This window comes from Epinephelus moara, chromosome 5 (assembly GCF_006386435.1).
Source record: "Epinephelus moara isolate mb chromosome 5, YSFRI_EMoa_1.0, whole genome shotgun sequence".
NCBI lineage: Eukaryota > Metazoa > Chordata > Actinopteri > Perciformes > Serranidae > Epinephelus > Epinephelus moara.
This window is the reverse complement of record NC_065510.1, coordinates 12,456,736-12,480,638: the sequence shown is the minus strand read 5'-3', so window position 1 is coordinate 12,480,638 and position 23,903 is coordinate 12,456,736. Positions and strand designations below refer to the sequence as shown.

General features: G+C 40.2%; 1 long non-coding RNA gene across 1 annotated transcript in view; it reads right to left on the bottom strand.

The window, feature by feature from the left end:
• The window catches only part of LOC126390033 (uncharacterized), a 77,315-nt gene extending 54,528 nt beyond the window's left edge, over nt 1–22,787 (bottom strand). Inside the window, exon 1 of the long non-coding RNA XR_007569916.1 lies at nt 22,006–22,787. This is a non-coding gene — a long non-coding RNA (uncharacterized LOC126390033). The remainder of the gene's footprint in view (nt 1–22,005) is intronic.
• Nucleotides 22,788–23,903: the final 1,116 nt, after the last annotated feature.

Below are 23,903 nucleotides of genomic sequence, written 5' to 3'. Positions count from 1 at the left end.
GGGATCAGCCAGCGGCGGTTCCGCGCATGCGCGATTCACTTGCAGTCTGGACGTGGAGGGGTTAACATCTCCTGCTCTGACTGCTGCTGGGAGGGAGGACTGGGCCGTCTGTGAGTGCTTTGAGGCGAGAGAGGAGCCCACGGCAGCATCCGCTGCTCGTTGAGAAGAATAAGAATGATACGTGCTCTCACAACAGAGTCTCCAGAAGTCTTCAATAACATCAGAAAAAGTCGCTAGATTTGTCGCTAGTCGCTTTTTTGAAAAAGAGTCACTAGAGGGGTCTGAAAAGTCGCTAAATATAGCGACAAAGTTGCTAAGTTGGCAACACTGATTGTTTTCACCGGGATGACTCATATAATGTAGGAATATATGTACATATGCATTAAATGACCACATTTTTCTAAATTCTCTGAGCGCCTATTTTCATTCCTTGATGACCTCTGTGAAAGACTTGTGCCAGGTGACAAAAGGGAATGAGTGAGACAACATCCAGAATGTTCTACGGAGGTTTAAAGTTTACGATCCGCATATGATCAGATGTCCTTCTTGGACGTAATGAATGCTGGACATCTGCAGAAGTGTTATGTGGATGGAAACTTGACAGGGTTGAGTTGGTGTGGATTGATCCATTTGTATAAATAGAAGAATATTTGTTCCATGTGACAGATTAGTGACAGATGTCTACTGAACCGTTTGGTGCAAGGCTCTCTGTTCTGTACGCATTACGAACAGAATGATACGTTGAACTATCCTATTACATTTTGAAAAAAAAATGTACAGCTTCAACTGTGTTTAATATAACGTTCTCAGTGCCACTGCGCTCAACAAGGCAGCCCACACAACGAAACAGGCAACATGCTGTCAGCAACCCCCCTCCCCAGCTCGTTGCAAGATGGTTAGTAAGATGGCAGTGGCCGATGTTTTTCTGTTGTCACATCAGTTTTGCACAGGCTAAAAGAAGCTCGAGACTAACAGTCACAAACTTAAATTAATTAGCAGGTATACAAGGAATGTTCAGCAAATTGGCTCTCTGATCTCACTGCTGTGTGACGAGATGGCGAGTAGCAGCTGGTGTCCCGGTAAAAAGTGAAAGGACACAATAAACTCACTAGGGTCGCGTCAGAGGATGCACCCTATTGTTGCCCTGATGATGCTACACTGTGAACAACGAATCCCTGTAAAATCAGTAGGGACAGTGAGTTAGCTCTAAGCAGCCGGTGGCCACGGCTGACGGAGGTTGAGTTACAATACCAAGCATTCAAGCTCTAGTAAGTAAAAATGAGTAGTGGGCAAAGGTAAATTATAAGGTTGTCATGAGGTGTTCAGGTAATCCTGTAAAATGTAGCTTTTGGTGAGAAACTTGAATAAACACAGTTGTTTGAAGGAGAAATCTGTTGATTTTCACAGCATTAAAAAACATTAGAGAGGGAATTATGATTCTGCCTATTATATACCATTAAAGGATTTCTGAAGCAGTTTTTTTAAAGATGTTTTTCATGTGAAAAGTTATATCAAAGGTTGTTTCAAAATTGTGTAGTGTAATGAAATTTATATTTTGTGAGGAGCTGTTTTTGTTTCATGTTCTGGTAAGAAGACACCTCTGAAGATGGGTCACTCATGTACAGCTCCTAGTTCCTCGTCAAGAAACATCATGTTAGTTTTAATAAATAAAGTAATTAAAATAACATATTTTCAATAAAGACAAATTTAAAAATGAAGGATATTTCTCTGGCACTTTAACCTTTTTGTTATATCGCAAATGCACTGAACCATGACACAGCTGTAATGTTTTGAATGAAACCTTGAATGCTGTGAACCATTACACCCCTAATGTCTACAGATGCCTTGTGCAATGCAGGCTACATTGGCTGTAAAGTCAATTAAATTGAAGTTTTAGTTTACTTTCATAATTTAACATGCTTCTTTCTTTCTTGTGAGCTCATTTTGGTATAGGTGGAGAGGACTAGATAAGGCTTTTTTAACAGACTACCAGAGGACCTGCACTCTTCACTGTATCCTCTCCTCTAGAGACACATGCTTACATCGCAGCCCCGCTGTGGTCCCTTCTCTGTCTTATCCGCTCACCACTCTGAAGCCCCAGTGCCTCAGCGTCGGCTCCACGGCACCAGATCTTTTCTCCCTCCTTCACTACCTGACTTGTCAATATGTAAGGCCCTCTGGGGCAAAGACCATGTGTAACAGTGGAGCCCTGTCTCCTAGAAACTATGTTTGTACATTTGTAAATTCTTTTCATAATTATATTGTGGTGACAGTGTCATTGCTGCCTGGATTATGTTTAGAGACAGCATTTCTTTGACTTAATCGAAACACTACATTTATGTACTGCGCTGGAATCACAGGGAGTTGGTCGTGGTGGACGGCAGACACACAAAGTGCAGGACTGTGGCATCAAAATGACAGGTCCACGTCCAGATTTGGTTAAGGTTAGGGAAATATCATTCTTTTGGTTAAATGTTTTTAAAAATGTAATAATAAAAAAATAAAGCTGTAGCCACTATGAGTGGATAGAGTGTTGAGAGATCGCCTGTTTTGGTGGAAAACAAATGAAATGCATTGTCAGTGAGCATTTTGCTGATACATTCAGTATCAACATTTTTACGACTTGCTTGACACGTTAATTAGCAATTTACTCGGCATTATGTTTCCCTTAAAAACATTTGCTGTTTTAAATTAGTTGTATATAAGAGTAATTTCTATGGGATGGGCCTAGAGCAGCGTGTTCTGCTTATGTTTCATACAGCATTGCCTCACACGGCAGTGTCTTGTAGTTCCGATTTTTTTTTTCCTACTTTAAGGAAAAACACTGAAGTTGAATTGCTCAGTCTATTATCTACAGAGGGTTGTTAAGCTTTTCAATAGAACCTATTTATGGTGGTAAAGCCATAAAAATACTATTAAACTGCACATCAAGCTCTTTGCATGAAGTCCCAGTTAGATTTGACACAACAGAAATTCACAGTGAAGCTCGATTCTCGCAACCCCCACTGTCTTTCTCCCTCCCTTTAGATGCAGTCCCAGTTACAACAAGTCGCAGGAATACCTGACAGACACAATAAAAGTCACTGGTGCAAAGCCCATGGAAATTGTTCAGGTATACACAAAGATTTGATCTGTAGTTCAGTGTGCAACAATGACAATGAAAGCTTTGTGAACAGTAGAGCTCTGATTCTCTGCCCGCGCCCAATTGGGCCCGACCTGACCCACCGAGTTCGGGCCGGGCAGGGTTGTAATTTCTCATTATTCTGCCAGGCTTGAATTGTGTTGGTTCCTCGCCAATTTACCTTCTTTTTATGAAACTGGCAGTTCTTGTGCGTAAATGGCAGGAGTTTTAATGGACTGAATCAAGAGGGAAAGAGAGAATGGGGGTTGGGGGTGGCGGCATGCAACTGAGAGAGGGAAAGTGACGGAACAACACAGCGATAAAGCACAGAACTGGGGGAGAGAGATAGGGCAACTTGGTTGGCAGCGTTTACTTCTGCCTCCCCAGCAGTGGGAGAAATTTGTATAACATGCAGAGAGCAGCGGTGATCATCATCTGTGTGCCACATCGCCATGGACCACCATGCACCACAGATGCACTGAGGGGCGCAGCCCGCTCTGCCAAAATTCATGTTGTGCACGAGCTGACAAACTATTGAAATAAGGAGGAGCAGAAGGAGAAGTGGTGTAATGAAACACAACAGCCCATAGCTTGTAATAAATGTTTTAATATTGTTTTGTGTGTACACACACACACACATACATGTATATATACATATATATACATACACATATATATATATATATATATATATATATATATATATATATATATATACATATATATATTTATTTTATTTTATTTTATTTTTTTAAATTAATCAGGTTCCAAAACCGCTGCCATGGTTCAGGCTTGGACAGAAACTGTACGGGTTCATTTAGGGTCAGGCCTGATTTTTGGGCCCGTTCGGTGCTCTAGTGAACAGAAACATCTACAACTGAGGCACTGATAATATTAAATTCAGTTCAGATAATTATAATTTTGTTCATTCCTTTTAAAAAAATCTGTCCTTTGTATGTGCCCATCGTAACTATTTAGATGCAGTGGGCAGCTAAAGTGCAGCATCTCAATTCAATTCAATTCAATTTCATTTATAAAGCCCAATATCAATTATCGTTCAAAGTTACCACTGCGCTCTGACCCTCCTGGTGCGTAGTCGAAATAAATATCCAGAAAGAACAAAAATAGTTTGATAGTTTTTAATGAAGCCTTTCAAGCATTTTTAAGGACAAAGCGCTTTCGGCCGTCCGGCCTTCATCAGTGTGAGTTGGTCAATATCACAAATGACAATTTGCCTCAGAAGGCTTTACAGAATACGACATCCCTCTGTCCTTGGACCCTCACAGCAGATAAGGAAAAACCTTTAACAGGGAAAAAATGGTAGAAACCTCAGGAAGAGCGAGCATGGAGGGATCCCTCTTCCAGCACGGACAGACGTGCAACAGATGATGTGAAGTAGATGTTGTGTGTACATGTCGTGTGTATCTCAAGATCAATTTCAGCCCCGAGGTCACCGGCAGGAGTATTCCTAATACTAATGGTAAGCATGAATGGGGGGCGGGGTTGGAGGAAACCAGAGCACCTGAGGTGAACATGCACCTTTCACACAAAAAGGCAGGGGGAGGCCCTGGTGAGCTGCGAGCCCAGGACCCTGTTTCTGTTGACAGTGTTAACTGCTTGATGCCCAGCCCCTGTGTGTTCTCTCACAAATGGCAGGATCTATACTGGGTACAAACTGACATGATTTGCACTATTAATCTGTGGAAAAAAGGGAAAATATACAAATGAACCCAAGTTACATTTAACTAACGCCTCTCCTGATCTCTTCCCCCCTTTGTCCAAATCACATAGTTCTGAGGTTCAACTCTGTTTTCTTTTTTTTAAATTATTGTGATTAATTGAACAGTTCTACCTGCCTCAAAATGAGGTTAAAATGGAAATGGAACTTGAATACCATCCATTCCTACCAGCCCTCCATGTTTTTTGGTCAGCCTCCTGATTACCACTGCCCCTAACCCCATACTTCAGTTTTGCAGTCTTTATGTTATCTACATTAACATTTTTATTTGACCTTCTTAAAGTTTCACTATTCCCAATTTCGGCTCTGGCATTTCGAAGCTATCACATCTGTCCTTGCTACTATTTTTGTGAACAACCTGCAGAAGGAGTGTTCCAACACTGGTATTTTCCTGTCCTCTAAATTCGTTCTTCCCATCTGTTGTATTTTGGTGCCCAGCACATCACACCTGGTGCACAGGTGGGAGGAGAGTTTAAAAGGATCTTAGACTTTGCGCTGAAAATAGATGTCTTAGACAATGTTTCTGGTGCAATGCCACTCTGCTGCCAAAATGCTGTTGTTATGCAAATATACAGCAGAATACTATACGAAAACCTCCTCCTTAATTTCGTGAAATCTTGTGAAAAATGGAGGACAGAGTACAGCCCTGCCCAAAATTTCCAAGACACCAAAGCATCTGAAAAGCAGTGTGTGGCAGTATTTTGGGTTCTCCTCCGCAGATGGCAAAATTACGTGTTAGCCGACTTTGTAAAAAGCAGCTGCCTCACACTACATCAACAAGTAATCTGAATTTTGGCTTTGTTTTTCACTCAAAACTACGTTTTTAAAAAGTCGACAGCCCTATGCCACATACCTTTACACATCAGATGGGCCTGTTATACCTCAGTGTTCTGATGTTCATACAAGAGATGTCAGATTGGCTGCGCTCATTATTTCTGTGTGCCATGACCTCCTTTCCAACTTCTGTTGCAGGTTATTCAGCAGATCATGTCTGATTCAATACATGCATTACAGTGTAAATGCTGCTGTACATGCAGATTCTATGATGTGATTTGAAAATTTACAACCTGAGAGAGCAGAATCAAAGAAGCTGTAAGACAGCAGCAAACCACTATTAGCTGTGTGAAGATACAGGAGAGAAATACTGTCGTGAGCAAAGAATGTAGTGCCGCTTGTGCATGTATGTTAGAGCATGTAAGTTCCTGTGAGTGTGACCCACTGGCTAGCTCATCACCGCTGCTCATTACTGCACACATTACTGCTGATTGCCACTGATATCAAGTCAGCATCATTGTGGGAGGTTGTGTTTTTCAGACATTGTTTGCCATTTGTTGAGCTGTTGCAACATATCATTGTGATTGGCAGAGCTCTTTCAGAGTGATGTGTCTGGCTGAGGGTGTATTTATCGATCACCACGCCCTCTGCTGATCTAAATTCCACTTCAGCCAGCCCCTTTACACTTTGCACTACTGCATCTCCATGAACTAAAAAGGAGGAGATGCCCACACAGTCTGTGCACCCAAGCCCAAAAAAGCTTCAACCAATCAGTTGACATTCAACGCTGAAATGCTGTAGCTCACTTAAAAAAGAGGTGAGTAGCATCCGTATCAAGCTCTAGCACCTCACATAGTTTATCACCGACTAACAACTAATGAACTAGAAACTGCCACTGCTAAACTACCTCAACTTGCATCACTAACAGTAACTTTGCAGGCAGCAAAAGTCGAGTGTCGTGGTCTCACACATGCCAAAACAGCCCTCGCTGAAACCTTCTGCCACGCTTCAGCGATCCACCATCTTCTGCTGCTGAGGGCTCTAACCTTTGCTGTGTCCACCAACTTTCTGAGTATAGGTCAACGTGAGCCCACTGCTGCGGTCAGACTGTAATCGACCTACCTCACCTGCCATCTGGAACTCCCACAAGGGAATGTCATCCATTTTCTTACACCATCAACACCAATAGAATACAGCAGAACAGTAATATTAGGCCACACAAATTAAATAACCTTCCACTTTTACAGTGGAACAAAGCATCACCAAGGCAGACAACATATAGATGTAAAGGCAATAAAAACTCCACAGCAGCTAGAGCCCTAATCTCTACAAACACATATATGCATATGTATGCTGCAGACAACAGTACAAGTCTTTGGTTTTGGAACAGTTCTGGTTTGTGTTTATAGTGAGATAATAGTAAAGAGTACTATTGACTAATCAAGTTTGAGCAGCAGGTACAAAGTCTGTGTGGAGAGGCAGAACACATTAGCCGAAAAAAAATGCAATCTTGGAATGCAACGGCTATTTTCTGACAAGGATTTAGATCTATACTAGGTTCTTGTTTTATTTTGCTTTGTTTTTTAAATTTATCTGCATTCATATCTACTTCTAGAGATTTGCAAAAATGGCCGGCACACAAAACAGGAGGTCACACCGGGTCTGCCACAATATTGGCCATTGCCTCAGGGGCTTTATTGTCACCATTAAAGCAAAAAGAGAGCCTCAACAATTTGCACACCGCATAGCGCACACTCACAGTTACATAGCAAGGCCAGCCAGAGGTTGATGAAATCCTACTCTGTGCAGTGAGATGTACATTTTCAGTAAAAATGACAATCTTATTGTTAAAATTTTTAATAACACATATTCTGACACAAAACTTTACAAGCCATATGTTTCATCAAATGCTGCAGCCTGCCTTCTCTGGTGTCAGCTGGGTGTAATACTCAAGCAGAAAAACTGGGTGTTTTAGCAACTCTGGCATAAAGGATTGTGATGTTCATTACAAAGTAAGTAATAATCTGCTGCCTTACGTTTGACACACAGCTCTGCTCACTCACCAGACCACTTCCAGTCTGCGAATGCTTCACTCTCTACCCCTCTTTGGCACAGCTGCCTTGATAGCATGATATTCACCAAATCAGATAGTGCTGTGAGCAGGACGCTGATCCGACTGCATTGGAGCCAAAGTGGCACAATTTTCAGTTAAATTGTTGTATTGGTTTTCAGATTAAAAAATAACAATTCTGATAATTGTAAGAAAGGCTGAATCTGTTGATCCCTAGTACTCACCAGTCCACTCAACCTGTCTTGTCCCACTCTGCTATACTAATAGAACAAAGGCTGTTCACACCTCAATAAAGGTTGAGGTAGTTAGTTAAATGTCGTTTACTGTAGACGACCCTCCCGGAAGGCCACTATGAGCATTTTAGCCAGGCATTGGTCACCCAATATCATGGTGTGTTGTCAAGAGCATGCTATGCTGTGATAATCCTAACCTTGACCCCAGATTAAGATAGAAAAGCTTGTAATAATAACTTGTTCCTCAATATGTTTTTCCACACAAGAAAAAAATAAAAGAAATTACCTCATCTCTTCCGAATATGTGAATAAGCTATTATTTATCTTAAAAGGTTTAACCATAAGAAAGAAAGTGATTCTTCCTCTCTACCTCTAAGTATATGTGCATTAAAGGCCTCGAGTTTCCACATCACGCTTGTCTAAGTTTTATGTTGGCCCTCACTCGGCTTCCAAACTAGCTGTTATGTGACAAATCCTGTACTTACTCACACATCTTAAACTCAGATTCACGGTGAGCTCAGTTCAGCTTTTACTGTGTCAAATATACATATCAATCTACACAGAGAATGACATGATGGTCTCATGAAGTGTGTTTTGCCCTTTGTTCCGAGTGCTAGAAAGACAGTACAACATGTATTTTACAAGCTACTGGTAAAGGGGCTGCATTCACACACACACTGATGGCAGCACTGGGATTGTCTATTGTGTATAATGAAATGAAAATGTATCCAAAAATTTCAGCAATTCTGAAAATGAATTAGGGCACATCATTTCAAAATAACTTCAGTTTTGATAATTTCTTCCATTATTTCACAAATTGTTGCTTCATGATGTATTTTACACAAGTTACTCATATGATTTATTTATATCTGACAATGTTGACTGTGGGGGTGGGATGTCTTCACAGTTAACAGGAAGAACTATTTTTACTGGAATATGACAGTCAGAGACAGAGGCGACACCGTTGTGTGGCGGATGTTCCCATTTAAGAGGCAGTGGAAACGCGAGAGTGGAGAATGACAACGGATGAGAGGAAAATGTGAGAGCAGAGGTCAAAGGTAATAAATGCTGAAGATGTAGTGAAGTGTTCTCTGCGACATGCACATGAAAATGTATGTTCATGCTGGTCCACACTATTCATCACTTCCCATGTTCCCTTTTGCACTTGAGTCACTGGGCTGAGAGCATGGTGGGATTTTAGACACGCACAGTACAGTACATACACACACTAGTGTTTAAGCCTGGCTGAGCACCAATGAACCTGCTTTTAATGTAACCAACCAGCCAGCAAGAGCCACACACAACCAATGTGCTGAAACACACTGCATTTCACTGTGTGTGTGTGTGTGTGTGTGTGTGTAGAAATGTTAATGTAACCAGTCAGCCAGTGAGAGACCCACACTTTCAATGCAGGGTGGCAATGACCTTTTAACACATTAATAACCAGACAGACATTTCGGTTGTTGCTGGATGGCTGGTTACATTAAAAGCACTGTCATTGTTGTGTGTACACGTGTACATATCTACATGCACAGTGTGTGCACGTAGAGTGTTACTGATTGCTTTTTTGTTACAATGCTACTTAACTTTAAAGAAGTTTTAAAAAGCATAAAAATGCATCGGTACAGGACATATTTTTTTGTCCAGTGACATTGACGGAGGCTTTGCAATGACAGCGGAGCAGCTAATTTTACCAGTACCTTGTATGTTTGTATTTTAATTTGCTGTGTGACCAAGAAAGGATGGCAGAGGAAATACCCGCACACCAATGCAACTGGGCTGGACAGCCACCAAAAAAAAGGTTCACAGGCTGAGCTCAATGCAAAAAAAAAAAAGTGTCAATTTATTCAGGACATCTATGCACAAAAAGAAAGGTGCTCAAAGTGCAAAAAAAATAAAATAAAAAGTGAATAAAAGCAGCAGCAAACATTTCAGTCCTTGACTATCACCACTGCTGAATAAACTGACTTTTTTTTTGCAATTATCTCAGCCTTTGAACCCTTTTTCTGGTGGCTGTCCAGCCCAGTAGCAATCGTCTGTAGGTATCTCCTCTGCCATCCTTTCTTGGTTGTCAATTGTACCGACGCACCTGAGATAAACTTTTTTGTTGCCCTAAGTGGGCGCAGTTTCACAGCAGCCCCATGTGAGCCAGGGCAATGATGAATTCCCATTGCCTTGCAGTGGACAATTCATTGGCTTTTTCCCCCTCTGATTCCAATAGGAGACTTAAAGGCAACTTCAAAGGTCACAGTAAAAAATGATTCAGGATAAAATCTATCACTTTGATGTTATCAGTCTTTAACAATGTTTTTATCTGATTTTTGTAAACAAATGAACAGATTTTACAATAAAAGCTGGAAATACAAAGCTGTATACTGACGACAATGAACAATGATTAATTTGTACACCCATATTACAAATGCTTGCACACTTCTAATAATTATTTGTATGAAAAAAGGATACAGATGATCAAAACTGATGACAGACAATGGCGATAGATGCCCTCAACATATTGCTGTCATCCTGATTTTTTTTTCCAAAATCTGCCACTCTGTAACTTCAGCTGCTAGATGAGACGATCAAACTCCTCGTGCTCATGAGCCACTTCGAAAATGCTATGAACCCTTCACTTTATATTCTTTGTCTTGTCCTTCTCATTAGGAAAAATACCATCTTTATTGCTCTTGTGGCACAGGACGCCAAAGTCAAAAATATGGAATGTAAATCATGTCAACAGTTGTAATGTGTAAATGTGTCTTTGTGACTTTTCTCGGCATCTGCATTAGTATGAAACAGAAAATCTTTCTTTATCTATTTTCGTATTTACACACTGCAGTGCTGTGTCTCTTGTCTTGTCGGGCAGCTGAGTAACACTTATTTTTGAGGGACTGTTGGGGCGGATTGGCTCTCTTAACCCCCACAACATTGTCATATGCTAATTTAGTTGACATCGCCCAACCCCAGTCTCTCACTCACAAACACTCCCGCAAAGCCGAACTGACCTCCCCACATGCACACAGCTCTGTCTGTGGAGTGTGTGACATTGAATAAATGACACGTGTGAAGTCAAGTGTTGCTATCCACCAACTCCAACCTGTTAATGTCAGCTAATATGAATAATACAAGTGCGTTTTTCTCAATGTGTGAATGGCCCAAATGGCAAAAGTGAGAGGAGTTGACTGTGTGTGTCAGTAAGAGGAAGGGGAGGCAATCATACCATGCTGTGTGTGATGTATCAGTATGGAATAACTGAAAGATGATTGAAAACTAAGCATCACTAGAAGGGCAACAGTATAATAAATAAAATCTATTCAACAATAGATTGTATAATTCCAAGACATTATTCTCATACTAATTTGATCCAGTGAAAATGTTGATTTGAAATATGACCAAGCACACTGATCTGATTCTCACCATGTTTGAAATGTACTCTCTTATTGTTTCAGTGGCCATGTTAGCTTCCAGCCACGGAGTGCCAGATCTCTGAATCCTACTCATTTGCTGCTGGTACACTCATAACATCCAACTCATAATATCCGTGGCTTCTGAAATCCATGCAATACAAAGTTGTCGCTGTTTCTGTAGGAAGATCATTTGGGGCTAGCCTCAAGGTCTAGCCTAGAGGTTTGGGAAAGATTAGGGGGATGTTTGAATGTTAGAAATGTCGACAGTGACTTTCATGGGATGCAAACCCAGGCTGTAGACATCAAACTCAAATGTATTAAATACAACCATCCTTTTCATCAACCTACATGCCATTAAAACTTTGCTGTCACATATCAATATGCATGTATTGATATGGCATAAATTTAAATCAGAAGAAACAATTAATTTGATTCTCTTTTCAAACTACACTGTGGCCTCTGGGGGGAGGGGAGGAGGCTGCTGATGGGGCAGGATGTGATTAGCCAACACTGAATGGTCCGGTCAATGAGTATTGCTGATCTGACACACAATAATTATCCAAATCAACACAGGAAAGCAGCTGGTGAGGCATGATTCATAGGAAAGAAAAAAGAAAAACACCCGGTGCATGCAGATCAATCTTGTCCCATGAATTTTTGACAGAGATGAAGTCAATGATCAGGACAGAGCTGTGCATATTTAAAAATACTCATGACAAGAGATAAGATTTTAATTTGGTTTTATGTAGTCAATGCAGTATCAAAAATACCAAAAGCAATTTATGGGTTATTTCAAGACCTCCAGTCTTGGATTCTAAATTGTTGTCTTGCTGCCGCATCACTGAGTGTGTTTTAAAGGGCTGACTTGAGTTATCGGAGTAATACAACAGCACTGAGGATGATGGAAGGAATTTCCCTGAGGAGAGATGCAAGGTGAAACTCAGCAAGGGCACATTAAAATGACCAATGCATGGCCATGTAGATTTCCTGAAAGGAATCTGTTGGTAAACATGATTTTAGTGATGCACAATAATATCGGCACATCATCAGTATCGGATGCTATTGGCTCTGAGATGAAATATCAGAATTGGCCAACATGCGTGATCTTAATTTGCACAATGAATGAATATTACATACATTGAAAAGTATTATATTTCACGTCTTCATCTGCTAAGAGTATGCATGCATAATACGATGTTAATTCCACTAGATATATCGAAATCGTTTTTGGTTATCGGTCAATTGAGTTGTTACATCTACGCCTATCAGATATCAGCAAGAAATCCCGTATCGTGCATCGCTACATGATTTTTCAATGTATTCTGCTGTCACTATGCAGCATAATGTCTATTCTACTGTTCACATAAGGGCCTTTTTAGATCTTTGTATTTTCAGGTGAAGCTTTCACAATATCAGCTGCTACACAGTACAAAGAGAACCCCATTATGATGATCAGATCCAATGAATTTGTGTGGACATACAATATCTAGGATGTCATTTACATCACCACTGTATTGTGACTAGGGATGGGTACCGAACTCCGTTATTGAACGAGCCCCGGGCTACATTCTTTAAGACCACAGTACTGATAAGCTCTGACCTTAATGGTTCTGCTATCGGTACTGGAGCAGTCGCGTTTTTTTTTTTTACAAGATAAACGTTATCTTGCACATTTATCTCACCAACTCTGTCAATTATCCGTCATTGTATCATAACTTTCGCTATTCTCCCTGAAGACGAGAGATCTGTCTCACTCACCCTGGCTGCCTGCTGTGTGTGAGTGGAGAGCAGGGGGGCGGGGCTGTTGTTCAAGTGACACACACACACACACACACACACACACACACACACAAGACAGCGGTCGAAAGTGTGGCTTTACATTACAAGAGTTGATGCAGACGCAGCGCGTTGTCACAAGTGTGACAAATGTTTTGCGTGTAAGGGCGGCAACACTAGTAATTTGTCAAAACACCTTGCGAAAGTGCATCATATTCAGACGTACAGGGTTTGACTGCCCTAGCACAGCTAGTTCATTTACGTCCAGCCCAGGTTTGTAACATTATGCTAGCAGCCAACACGTATAGTTAATAACCATTAGCTATTTTGCGACCCTATTTACTAAATAGGGTTTCCGGCACAAGATAAAGGCTTACCGGCGACGGAGAAGCCTGGCTCCAGGTCCAACATTTTCCTCTTTGTTGGTGTCATGACTGTCCAGTAGTACTTGAACAGCCAAGCCGTGGCGGCACACAGGTATGTGACGTGTCAGAAGGGGAAACGAGCTGTTCACATTTCTCTTTGTGGCAGGTAACGGTCCACAAACCTCAACGCACTTTAGGGACTGTTCTTTACTTGTCAGGGGAGGAGGGTGGCTGGTTGATTTTTATTTTATTTATTTATTTTATTTTGATCCCCCCTATGTTAATCACTTATTGATGCTGTTTTTGAAGTATGAATAAGTCAATAAGTAATTTATTCCATTGAAATATCATTGATGTATTATAGAAAAGTGATTTATCTTTTTATAAATGACAAAAGGCACATCTGCCTCATTTTTGCTGTGGTATCGTGATACTACTCAGAACCGTGATACTTTCACTGGTATCGTACCGTGGGTCCCAATTTTGGTACCGTGACAACACTATTATTTTATATATTTTACATTTCAAGTTGTAAAAAGTAAAATGTTTTGTTAAAAAACTATCTTGTTGCATAATGAGAATTGAGAAAATGAAGCAATTTATGTTCTTAATTTGTTTTTTTCCTCAAGAGTACCATTAAAATACCGGATCGATAAGCAGTATCAATAAGAGCAGTAGTACCGTTAAAATCTTAATGATACCCATCCCTAATTGTGACCCAATTCTGATTTGACAGTTTTCTGATGCAACTACTTCAAGGTGAACAGAACAGAAAAATCTGAGGCAGATCTCCATCATGGTCACGATCTGCTGGAAACCAAAGGCACACAGGTATCTGCAGTTTTTAACTGACAGAAACAACGTGCATTCCTTGCCAAGGAAGGTGACAGGAAAGATTATGGTCAAAATATTCAAATATCTCCCTTTTCCTTCTGTAGTTTTTCAGAAGTCATGAAAGAGTGCACAGCACGGTGCCACTGCTGACTCCAGCTGTGCATCCAGAGCCTCCTCTCAGCTGAGGCAGGGGAGCTGGTACTTGCAAAATATGAACAAGTCACTACAAGCACCCTCTTTACCCTAATGCTGTATCTGTAAACTTCTTTCCCAAAATATAGTCCTGTTCTATTCCTGTAATGTCATCTCTATTTCTGTCAGGCAACAACGGTGTATTAGAAAATTATTTCACACAGACTACTGTTTTTTTACTTTCAAATATAAAATTAAGGCATACGTAATTGCCCCTTTTTCACACCGTCCACTGTTTGACAATAGGCTTGGGCAGTTTCTCGATATTACAGCATGTCAGGCCATTTCGAAATCCTAAAGGCACGATTTTCAATAGCGCTGAAAATACAGACGCTCTTCTATTAAACTGATATGGAGTTGCCAAATTTAGGTAATATATTGTAGTGCACATCATACACCACCAGAGGTCGGTCTCTACCTATGGAACAGGCAGCTGAGCTGAAACAGATGGCGACTGCAAATGGTGGGCATAAGGTTACAGGACTAAAATCAATGGCAGGGAAAACACGAGATATAAGAGCAGTAGAGCTGGCACATACTGAGCTCAGTGAATTAAAGGTTTATTTCAATCATTGACTAACCAAGACAGTCTTGGTAAGTCTTATATTCTTTGTGTCTGGTTTGAATAAAATGCATTTAATAACAAGTTAATGACGCAAATAAGCTAGGCTTAAGTCAGTGAAAGAGAGACTTGAATTCAAAAGGTGTACGGTTGAATTTGTCTGTTTAATAGGGAAAATAAGTAAGAAATGTAAGAAATATCTGCTTTCTTGTCATTTTGTGGGGGAGGGGGATTTTTTTTTTTTTTTTTTTCTTTAACACAAATACCATTACATTCCCTGGTGAACTGTCAGGAAGGTATGAGGGTAGTTATCATCCAAGCCTATTTGACAATATATCACATATTCTGTGTCGAGTGTGTCCAATGGCCTGAGGCCAGTGGAGAGCCACGCTGGAACAGAAGATCAGAGCATAAAGACAAATATATATATATTCAGGTGGAGCAACTGAGGAGGAATCCCTCTCCCTGAATGGGCAAATATGCAATAAATGCCATGTGTACAGAGCAGACCAACACAATAACATTACAGTATGGACAATCAGTGTGAAAAAAAATTATACACTGTAAACATGTGGAGAATATATTAGGGAAAAAAAAGATTAGTAATAGGTGTAGGTGGTTATAGCAGGATGGAAAGGATTAAACATGTCCGCCGCCCGAATTCCATGTCATTAGTAGTAACCCGCTCAAAGTTCCATCTAATGACTACTTTTAAGAAGCTCTGACACACTACAGTTTAAAAAACTAAAACACAGCGTAAATGCAATCAATAGCCCATCAAATGAATATTCATCCACTGCACTCCTTTCACACACACACTCACACATATTAACTTGGGTTCAGCAAACTTCACCGAACAATTTATTGACTTCTATTCATTGTGCCGATCGCAACTGTGTTATGAAATCAATTAGGGCTGCAAGTAACAATTATCATTATGAATCAATCTGCTGATTAATTTCTCGATCATTCTATTAATGATTTGTTAATAACATGTCTGCTTAATTTTGCAGAGCCCAAGGTAACGTCTTCAAATTGTACGTTTAATACAACCAACAGTACAAAAGTCCAGAGCTACTAAATCTACTATAATGATTGACAAAAATAAATGGCATCAAATTTCACATTTACGAACCATTAAACCAGCTAATGTTTGCCTTTTTTGCTTAAAAATGACTACAACAATTTAATGATCAAAATAGTTGCCAACTAATTTTCTGTCCATCAACTACTTGACAAAATGTTGCAACTCTAAAATCAATGACAATTAGGAGCACTTATGCCACCTATTAGAAAAGGTAATGATTATTAGAAAAGGCATATTGCTGCTAGCCTGTGATGGAAGTAAGCAGCAAACACAACATGCCTCAGGTGACCTAAACATTAGGAGGTATAACAGTTCAGAGGCAGCTATATGCCACAAGGTTGCTGGGGTTTTATTTTTTTTATTTTTTTTAACTGTGTTGCTTACGTTACCTTGTACTCCGGAGGCTATAGACACGCAAGCCCATGGCAGATGAGTACAGGGGCTGTTCAAAAAGCCTGAGAACATGTCTATAGGTCCTGCAGGCAATATTTTGGAAAAACAAAATACAAATATATTTTGTCAAGAGAATACGTCCCCGGCGACGACAGAAAGCCAGCCAGTGATTTTTCTTTGTTTTTTTTACTTTTTCCAAATTAATTTTACGGCCAATAGTCTACAGTTGGAGCTTTATTAATCCATTTAACCTTTTTACTATTTGAAAAACTCAGCGGTCAAAACTGAGGAAAAATCTACCAAATCACGCAAGACATATGGCAGCAGCAAATGCCTGATGGATTTGGTGCAGCATCCCTGACAAAACATTTTGTTTCTACCGGATTTTCAGCAAAGATTTAGGCTTAGCAACACACACACACACACACACACACACATACACATAGGCTCTGCTGCTGCTGGACAAAGGGCCCATTTATGAAGCTCCAGGTAGCTTTCATCAGCTGGATCTTCAGTCTGAGCACTCCCTGGACAATATACACACACACGTACACACACACATACACACACACTATGTGGATAAATCTTCAGTTTGAGGGCTCTCATGGTAATTATTGAAAATACACACACACACACACACACACACACACACACACACACACACACTAGAGGAAACCCACAAGGTACCTATGCACACAGAAATACACACACAGCATACTTTTAAGTCCTTACACAAGCACATACAAGCACGCGCGCGCACACACACACACACACACACACACACAATATCTCGCAAAAATGCACGCAAGGTTATCACTCTAGCCCCGTGTTGTCATCCAGTGAGTGTGTATGTTTGTGTCCATGTTGTTGCTGAACTGTCTGTCTCTTGCTGGTTGACTGGCTGTACGTCAACATATTTACAAAAAATACACAGGCACGCGAACACACACACACGCACACACACACACACACACACACACACACACACACACACGTACATGCGAATACAGTACATAGTGTGTCTAATTTTTGTCCGTAAGGCGAAGCGTGCATAAATCAAACAAATGCAAATTTAATCAAATCATCATGGTGTGTATGTAAGCACCCACACACACACATGCATGCACATAAAATAATGGATGCATACAATTAAAGCCCATACTGATACTTAGAGTTCCCTTAAAAGTTTCTTTCTCTTGTTGCTTTTGCTTTATTGTGTAGATTTTGATTTTTTCTCCCCAATTTACTGGTGATTAATTAACTGGTGCATTTGTTATATCACAATATTTATTTCTAAAAATGCAATCCATGTACAGAGGACTGTCCAGGTAAGCTAAATAGAATTGAGCAAAGAAAAAAAGTCAGTGCATTAATTTTAAATGTCTACAGTGTGTTCGAGAACGACTGGGAAGCTCTAACATGCAGCATTTCAAGTCGACTGTGAAACAAAGCATCCATGCTGCTTTTTTTTTTCGAGAGTGAAACTGAGATGAACAAAGATGAACTCTGCAGAAAAAAGTAATATTAATAATGTGGATTTTACTACTACTTTTTTTAAAAAGAAAAAAGGAAGCTAATTACAGTAGTTTCAAAATAGGGACTTTTTTTTTTTTTGTCTATTCAAAACTTCCCACAGCCAAAGCATTCAAAACAAATTGTGCAAGAACAGTCTAGCTATAACAAAAAAAAAAAAAAAAAAAAAAAAAAAAATGGGCAAGATGTTCACTGAGACGTGCTACCTATCTAGTTTTACAGCTGTGCAAGTTTATTTTGTACTGTAAGAAAATAATTTGAAACAGATGGCTGCGTAGAGGGCAGGGAAAATACTCTCAATGCAGTTTCAGTGGACGATGTTTCTGTCCGAACAAAAACAATATTCGCTGAGCTTCTTGTGTTTTAACATGAAATGGTTGAATCAATAGATAAAAGTATAAAAAAACAGATTAAAAAAAAAAATTATACCATTTTCTTGGTATACTAAAGATGCCCACAGGCGAACAGATATATGTCCCACAAAATAATTCTACATTTGTCAAAATCACAGTGACTCTGTCGCATATAAAAATATGAATTGGTATGTACTGTTTACTATATCCGTCCTTTAAACAGACCACATATGCTAGCATCTACCCGTCTGTCATCTGTTCTATTAAACCTGGAACTGTCACATACAATTGTTTTAAACACAAAATGTTTTCTCAAGCAATATTACCAAATATGTGCTTCACTTGCAATCTGCTCACTTCTTCTTATGTTCAGTGAGGGGGCTGCCTGAGCCATCTGTGAAACCAACAGCGGTGTACAGTACACTTCCACAGTGCTACAGTGTATGTGCAAACACCACTCACAGTTCATTTCACCCTCCTCTTCAGCCTGACTGTTCTATATTGTTGGACAACTACTGCTGTTAGCACTACGGAGTGAAACAAGCTTCTGTATTAAATGACCGCTGAATATCCGTTCAACTAATATGGCTTCTCTCGATTCTACAGTGTGCCCTCATTGTTGTGCAGAGGCTGTAGGCGTTCTCTGAAGAACACTACCATGAGCTCAGAAGATTCAGTCAGTCATTCAATCAGTTTGCTGTAATGCAGCCACAAAAAAGGGAAAGACAAAACATGCATGACAATATTGTAGGTCTGAAAAATACACACATACATACGTGGGGATCACCAGAGGCCCCACAATGCAATACTATCACGATACGTAAGTCCGGATACAATATTATTGTGATTTTAAATGTTCTGCAATACGCTGACTACTGCGATAACATATATCACAATATATTGTGATTTTTTTTATTTTTTTTACACCCATTTGTCTATAAAATAAAGTTTGTTTATCCGTTTAGTCTGTTTATCACACTTCTTTGCAGCAAAATGTATCAAGTGAATTGGAAAAGCAACCGCTTTTGTTATTCTAGTATGCTACAAGTTTAATTTATTTTTGCAATATTACTAAAGTATATCGTTTTTAAAAATGTACTCGGCATGCACATATCAATACCATATTGCCACGCAAAATATCACGATACTATGATGTATCGATATTCCCCCTATCCCTACATATAGCCAAAATTCTAGATAGACACATTCTAGATAAACGTACCATACAGTCTCATATCACTGTATCAACATCAAATTTTACATATCTCACAGCTCTACAATAAATCTTTGCATATATGTACACCGCACTTTGCAGAAGAAGCAATTATAAGCGCTGTAGAAGCGGACCACTAAAGCCATTTTGTCAACTTTCTCATCATGAGCATTGTAGTAATAATGATGATGATGATGATGATGATGATGATAATGATGTATTGTTAACTCAACAAACTTGTTTACATTCGCTAATCAACACCATTTCATCAACAACACTTGCAGTGCAGACATAGCCGGCTAAAAAAAAAAAAAAAAGTGAATATCTGATATGAAGCTTGTTTTTAATTTTTTTTAAAAAAGGTGAGACCGTTTTAATTTACTCAAGGTCACATCCACACTCCCTTCACCTTTGCAGTGCTCCACTGATGGCCACACTGGTGTACAGTAACTACAGAAGCTCTGATGCCTGAGCAATACTGCTGCAATTTCTGTAAAGCCAGTTCATACAGAAATTTCTATGAAATTTAACTTCGATATTGTATCTACTAATCCCAAAGCCTAATAATTGAATGAGACAAAGATATTTTTACTACCTGTCACACAGTGCAGTGAAAAGACCAAGGACATACGCTCTCTCATTTAAGGCTCAGGTAAGAAGGGGACGCAAGTGAAAATGTCACTTCACTGGCAGACAAGGTCAAAGCAGCGAGTAAGTTCGCACACAAAGTGACAGAAAAATGCAAAACAGCGTTGTGCAAACTACAGAGTACAGACACATATTGCACGCTTTACATGAGGGCAATTAAGGATATTACAGGACGTACGTGGGTTAACTGAACTGAGCAGAGCCGCTAGAAACAATAAAGACAAGTACGAGGGGAGAGAAAGCCACTCCGTGTCTACCTTGCCGGATTACTACAGTTTGAGATCCTTTCTTAACAATTTTTCATACCAGTCTGGCATTACTTTTGACTTTCTCACACACACACACACACACACACACACCATCTCCCAACTACTCACAAGACAACACAAGCCTCTAACAGGGTTTATTCCTCAAAGCTGTACCACAGGCTAAATGCCAGCACTCCTCTTTCAGAGTGGGGTCCTATTTGTAATCAGCACCAGAACAGAGGTTAAACTGTTACAACTGTAATAATCCGTCATATTAGAAGTCAGTGGCTTTTCAGAGTATGTGCAGCAGCACTTAGAGGAGGAACAGTTTAATTTCAGTGTTATTTAATTCACAAGAAATTGCCCCAATTACAGACTGCAGGAGAATGATGGTTATAATAATAGGTTTCACTCTCACCTCTATTACAGTATCTCTCCAGTTCTAAAATTCATTAATAAAATTACCATTGGATATCTTCCCATATAGCAGTCTGGAATTTAATTCAATTAAATTGGGGTTTGGTATAATAAATGGTTTTTAATTTGGGAAATATTCATATGCAAACACTTGAGAAAATACTTGAAAACAGATACACACAATAGAAAAATGTTCCCCTTTGTTATGAGTTTGATATATATACGTTTTCCAAAGCTGCATAACTCAACTTTTCTCCCCTTTTTCTTTTGTTCTGCCCACTCCCATATCAAGACCCTCTCATCTGCCCTTTAAATTCCCCTCAATGTACGCTTACATAACAAAGCTACAGCAAAACTCATTTCATTTACGATTTTATTAGGATATCTCAGTATCAGTCTCTTAAATGTGCGACTAAATATTGACAATAATGAACAGGATATCTAACCACGAACCAAAGCTCAACTACGCTACGTAGAGAACGCCATGTTCGCCATTAAAAATAATGTAAATTTAATTAACTCTGGCTTAACGGCAATGGTTACGTGCACTGTGAATTAAAATTCAATACATTCCCTAAATGTTAAGTTAAGTGGTGTCAATTCGGCATATAAATTGTGTAGAAGCGATGAGCCTTTAATAAATAAAATCAACTTTTATAACAGGTTCTCACTGTTGACTCGTCCGCTCGTCTACTACAACACAGTGAGGATAACAAGCGAGCCAATTAGGAAAGTTAAAATTGTACTGGACAAGTGGCGTTTCTTTATTTTAATTGTTGCCGACTTAAAGTGCGGATAATGGTATTTTAATGCTCTCAGAACATTCCTTGAGTGATACGTATCGACATGCAAAGCAACAATGACCTGCCATTTTTAACGGGGAGAATGGCATCTGTCGTGGATAAGACACTTGCGTTCAGGTAACCTCGGAATGCTTTATAGATAGGTAATGATATGCTAATAAACATGGCGTTGTTCATTAGCTTATATGTGGCTTGCCTCTTTTTTATAGTCATGTTTAGTGTGTGTGAGGGTTGTCCTACCTGTTCGTCCCAGAGTGGGGGGACCCTCCTCTCCCAGTTTACGACCACCGTCGTGTAGCCGGTTATTTTTCTTCCACTTTTTCCAACAAAAAAACTTCTTCCACTCGTTCAGCTGCTCGACGTCAGTGTTAATGGTGAAAATGGCAAAAAAGAAAACTAGAAAAAGCGCGTTCAGAGCACCATATTCGCCGCACGGTCCTCTTTCACTACTTTACTCACGTTTCTAGACGGTTTATTTCCAATTATCGCACTCCGGAAAGTGTTGTTTCTTTGTTTTCCTGCGGAGTGTGAAGCCTGGTTGTTAATTTTAAGTTTTGTGAAACGCAACGCGGCGCGTGGACCAACCCAGAGAGGCTCGAGGATACTATGTCCAAGGCAGCACGGCGCGCGCGGCTGTCAGCAACAACGCACACGTGAAATGAAGTGTCGGTCTGTGAAGACAGATGAAATGGTGGCTTCTTCTGTCTCTACAGCGGCAAAACTACAACTAAACTAACGCGGAGTCAATGGAACCGGGATGTTTTTCCGTCCATAGCGTCCTTTTTAATCCCGAAATTAAATCGCTCAGGTGGTGAAACACCTTTCCCCTTTGCTCTCTACTCTTCCCTCGCGCTGTCCCGGCCGCCCGGCGCAAGCGACAGCTACTGTAATAATAATAAGAGCCACTGCAGCAGCACACACACTGGTGAAGGGGAGAGAGAAGGAGCGAGAGAGCGCGCTCCGGTGAAACGGAGAAACAAGACCGTCCTCTGTTACTGCTGCCCTCTGCAAGTGTGAGCCGGCGCGAGCTCATCTCCTCTCGGTAAAAGATGATGATACGCCAAGCGAGGCAGAAACGGAAAGCTGGGGGATCCCCTGCTGCGTCCAATCCTGACGTCTCTACCGGTGTGCCGGCGTGCGCGTGTGCGCGAGCGGCTGTGTGTGTATGTGTGTGTGTTCTACATGAATGATCGGTACGGGTGGTTGTTGTGGGGTGGTGGGGGGTCAGCCGTGACTTTGAACTGTATGCCCTGACTGTGACAGGTAACGGCGAGAAAGCAAGAGCAGCACGAGGACATAGTAGCCTAAGACACCCGGTTGATGAGGTGTTTTTTTTCTATCCACTCTCAGTCTGACAGTCTGCACACAGCAAAACAATAGGATGGTAAAACTGATGTAGTTAAAACATAGAGTAGTTCACACAGTCAACATGTATATGAAATGTATATGTGGCTCCTAAAACGACTGCATGTTCTGATTCAGTGTGATTTTAGATATCTGTAAGGAGAATTTATCACTCAGGAGCGATCACACAACACTTCCATGGGGCCCTCAAGATTATGATTGTTGTTTCCACTGGCTTTGGTGACTTCTCATAATTATTTTTATCCTCTTAGACTTGCAAAACACATTGTGACGGAGAGTTTTGGAGCTAAAACAAACATTGCAATGTCATCCACTTACCACAAATCTGGTAAGTATAAGTGTATTTAGCCTCTGAAAGCCAGGGTGACCAAAGGAGGTGAACACCATGTACTATCTGATGCCGTGCCTTTATATATTTTCAAATTATAAGCTATGGTGAACAGTGTTTACGAGCAAAACAATATATTTAACCTTAGAGTCACTTTCACACACACACACACACACACACACACACACACACACACACACACACACACACACACAAAAGATTTTTCTGCCTAAAGAAAGTTGGCTTTATCAGCGTGGAGGTATTGTTCTTACAGAAAGGGGGTGACTCTCCACTGACACAGTCAACTGAGTAAAGAGCATATAAAAGCCCTGACAGAAATATCACTTAGTGAGTCAAATCGCTGCTTCAAAATGCAAAAGACTATTACAACCTTTTTAACTGATCAATGGGGAACAAATTGTGCTTATTTTCTGAATAAAAAGCA